This window comes from Chrysochloris asiatica, unplaced genomic scaffold, assembly GCF_000296735.1.
Source record: "Chrysochloris asiatica unplaced genomic scaffold, ChrAsi1.0 scaffold00074, whole genome shotgun sequence".
Classification (NCBI taxonomy): Eukaryota; Metazoa; Chordata; class Mammalia; order Afrosoricida; family Chrysochloridae; genus Chrysochloris; species Chrysochloris asiatica.
Window position 1 is genome coordinate 7,662,483 of NW_006408592.1, and position 4,647 is coordinate 7,667,129.

General features: G+C 38.5%; 1 pseudogene; it reads right to left on the bottom strand.

The window, feature by feature from the left end:
- Positions 1-1,966: 1,966 nt before the first annotated feature.
- Positions 1,967-2,539, bottom strand: LOC102820142 (annotated as a pseudogene).
- Between the last annotated feature and the right edge of the window lie 2,108 nt (positions 2,540-4,647).

Below are 4,647 nucleotides of genomic sequence, written 5' to 3' on the forward strand. Positions count from 1 at the left end.
GTGATTGTGCACATGCAGGCATTTCTGTTTAATTATCGGCAGGCTGTAATACAAATGACTGAACACATACAGACCAGTATGTGCATTAAGATTTTGAAGTAGGCATTTTATGAGATTTATGCCAAAATATCCTGCGTTGGACAAGGACAATCTCTGTTTAATATCCAGAATAAACCTCTATAAAACTGCCTGGCATAAATAGATTATATTTTAAGCTCTGCAATGATTAGTTTATTAGAATCATCCAGGACTCAGACATCAGCACTCCTCCTGAAATTATACAGAAACAAATGCAAGAATCCAAGTCAAAATGATTATTAACAAAATAGCACTCCATCACAAAAGCATGTAAAATGACAAGAAAACTATTTGGAAACACTGGCACTTGAAGAGAACAATCATCTCAAAACCCACAAAATGGCCAAATTGTTCCTAAAACTTGACAGCAGGTAAATGTGACTGATGAGCAAAAGTTTGTTTTGTCAAGCAAAAGATCAAACCTGAATAAATTGATCATTAGTACTGTGCTGTGCATAAGGTCGCTATGGGTCGGTACCGACTCGATGGCACCTAACAGCAACAACAAATGAGCTCATGTCTTTTTTCTTCATGTTACAATATAAACTATAATATAGGGGGTTAAATCCCCTATTTTAAATATGGCAACATGCTATAATTGATCTAATTAGAATATCTAATTCTAACAGAGAATCTCAAGTCTCAACAGTCCATATTAGATCAGTGGAAAGGGGTTTCTAGCCAGCGCTTTCATAGAGCCTTTGCACCAACAACCAATGCAGTATGGTAGTCTTGTATTTTAAGCTCATGCTCTTGGGGGTACATTCTTAGGCTTTCTTTAATGTGGAAACTGCAAATATAACTGCCGTTACACAGTAATGGAAATCAAAGAATGTCAAGTCCTCGCATCAAGATTAGAGCATATCTTTCTAGTAATCTTTCAGGGACAGTTTAAGAACGTTTGCTTCTCATTGTTCCATCTTCAAATAGATCTTACTTCCTCTGCTCTTTAAATGTGTTAACTGGCCTATGGGAATTTGTGATCAACTAATTAAAAATTTGCCTTTCTGTTATGGATGAAAACGGTTTCAAGTCCACTTCTATTACCCCGTTATGAGTAGACAGGGTGTGTTGATGAAAGCTTTTTTCTTAAACAATCAGCTGACTATATGACAAGATAAACAGTGTAAAAAATTCATGTGACCCAAAATGGGCAAAAGCAGAAGACTAGCTTCCCCTCAGGAAGAACCATCTCAGAGCTCGGAAAAGGACAACAATACTAATTTTAAAAACTATATTTACTTAGGAGCATTCAGAATGTCAACAAAACAACTGCAACTTTTTTTTTTTTTTTCTTTGCAATTACAGAGTGGTATTCAGTTAACAAGGAGCTCTTGTAGCATAGTGGTTATGAATCGGACTGCAAACCTCAAGGTCAGGAGTTCGAAACTACCAGCTATTCTGCAGGAGAAAGATGAGGCTTTCTGCTCCCGTAAAGATTTACAGCCTCAGAAACCCTGTGCAGGGTCGCTATGAGTAGGGACTGACTCCATGGAACATAACAACAACAACATTCAGTTAACAGAACAATCATTTCGTATAAGCTGCATTAGATAACTAAAGATGAAAAAAACACACAAAAAAATACCATCCCCATATATAACCAACTTGTGCTGTGCACCAACAAGAACCTGCTTTAAATTGTCATGCCATCCTGTACCAGGCAACATTAGTGGCTATTGAAAATACCACCAGGACAGGGCTAGCTAAAGACACATTTGGTAGTGTGTTAACTATACAAAAAAAGATACTGTACAGTTTAAAAACAAATCTTACACAGCCTTACATTTCAATTTTTTTTCTTTAAAATGAGTGAGTTGTGTATAGAGGGGATAAATGCTTTATAGACAAAAACAACAACAACAACAAAAACTGCACTAGAACCAACTTATTCATCATCATCTTCTTCATTTTCATCCTCTTCCTTGCTTTATTCAGCCTTAAAGACCCCCTTTTTGGCTTTCCTTTAGCCCCCTGGTAGGCAGCAATATCCTTTTTGTACTTCTCCTTCAGCCTAGCAGCCTTCTTCTCATAAGGCTGCATGTCATCGACAGTGGTATTATTACGCATCTCTCCCAGTTTCTTCGCAACATCACCAATGGATAGGCCAGGATGCTCGCCTTTGATTTTGGGGCAGTACTCCAAATAAAAGAAGAAGGCCAAAGGAGGCCTCTTGGGTGCATTGGGATCCTTAAACTTCTTTTTTTGTCTCCCCTTTAGGTGGGATATAAGTTTTCATTTCTCTTTCATAACGGACGTTTTCCTCCTTTGCAATGTCTTCATATTTTCCTTTCTCTTTAGCAGACATAGTCTTCCACCACTCTGAGCACTTCTTGGAAAATTCTGAGAAGTTACCTGAAGCATCTGGTTACTTCTTCTTGTGCTCCTCCCCGCAGGTTTGCACAAAAAATGCAGAGGATGACATTTTGCCTCTCTGCTTCTTAGTACCTCCTTTGCCCATGTTTAGTAATTATATTTTTTCTGTCCGCGAGGCACAGAGTCGGCCCAGCACCGTCCGGCTCTGCCTGGCCCGGCGCTCTCTCTATGGAACTCAGTGTACTGCAATGGCTGTTAGAGCCGGAGCCAGAAAAAAAAACTGCACTCTCTCTGCTCTGTCCAATCTATTATGTTTTTAAATAACAACTTCCACACTATAGCACTGAAGTTCAATATCTCAAAATATTTTTGAAATTTTTAGTCTGCTTTAGAGTTGGCCATAAAAAAGACACTTAATTCTTTCATATTCCTTACTTTTCTTAACAATTATTCAACAAACAATTGCTAAAATCTAAATACTGTGCTAGTACCTAGGTATATGTTGAAATCTAAAAACAGTTTTTTACCCTACAGAGCTAACAGGAAAGGGAAAAACAATGCAATTACTATAATGAAATTCTAGCATAAATTTTCAGGTGCTATGGGGTCAGGATCCTGGTGTGGCGCTGTAGGATAAGTACCGCTCTGCAAGGTAGGTTTGAACCACATGAGTGGCTGGTGAGACTCACCAAACAGCTCCTTGGAGTACAGAGTCACTATGACATAACAACAGTTGAAATTTAAAGAGGGAGTAAAATCTTCATCAATATATTGACCTTTGAGCTAAGTCTTGAAGAATGGGTCTTCAAACTGAAGAGGAAAGAATAAGGAAATTCAAGATTGAAGAGAAAGCACGAGGCATGAAGAATCATGACTTTATTCTTGGAATTAAAAGAAGCATTTCCTGTGGAATTTAGAATGAACAGGAGATGTTAGGGAAACATGAAGAGCTTGAAACTTGAAACTAAGGGTGGGACCATGCTACTGAGTTTGACATTGAATGTTATGGATGTAAGAAGCAGAGGTTGCTAGAAATAAAATAAAACACATTTGTGCTGTAAGATTCGTTAGTTTCAGTTGTGAAATGCATTTAATTCATGTATGTCCAATACTCATTTTCTAGAATCTAAGTTATTTATACCACAACCACTCAATTTATAAGCACCATGACTACCTTGAGAAGATTGAAGTTGTCCAAGACTTCATTTTACTCCAATCAACAATCAATACTTATGGAAGCAGCAGTCAAGCAATCAAATGATGTATTGCATTAGGCAAATCTGCTGCATCAGATCTCTTAAAAATGTTGAAGAGCAAAGGTATCAGTTTGAGAACTAAGGTACACTTGACCCAAGCCATGGTATTTTCAATAAACTCATATGCATATGAAAGTTGGGTAGTGAATAAGGAAGACTATAAAAGAATTGATACATCTGAGTTATAGTGTTGGAGAATATTGGGAGTACCAAAAGAACAAACAGATCTGTGTTGAAAGAAGTATAGCCAGAGTGCTCCTTGGAAGCCAGGATGGCCAGACTTCGTCTCTTGTACTTCGGGCATATTATCAGGAGGGAGCAGTCCCTAGAGAAGGATATCATGTTTGGTAGAGTGGAGGATCAGAGAAAAAGAGGAAGACCGCCAATAAGATAGATTGGCACAGTGGCAGCAATATGAACTCAGGTATAGCAAAAATTGTGAGGTTGGCACAGGAACAGGCAACGTTTCATTCTGTTGTGCATAGTCATGATGAGTGAGTACCGACTTGATGGCACCTAACAACAACAACAATCTTGTTACTATCGTATCAAAGTTGTTGTTGTTGTTAAGTGCTGTCGAGTCCATTCTGACTCATAGGGACCCAGTATAGGGTTTTCAAGGAGCAGCTGGTGAGCTTGAACCACTGACCTTGCAGTTCAAATGACTTTGCAGTCTCACACATTAGCCCACAGCACCATACCAGGACTCCAGTATGAAAATAGGTTTGGCCAAAATTGATATTGAGGAGCTCAATTTCTAGATTTCTTATGTGGTTCTGTAGGATACGTTCTGGACTGCTAACCATAAGATCAGCAGTTCATATTCACATGCTATTTCTCAGAAACTTTAATCAGGATCGCTGTGAGTTGGAAATAAGTTCATCACACTTAACCACAACCACTCAATCTCTGAGTTTCTTGAATAAGCACTAAGTGGTATCCAGCTCCACTCCCACCCCTTTACTCTGTCCAGGAATTGTTAGGTGTCATTGAGTGG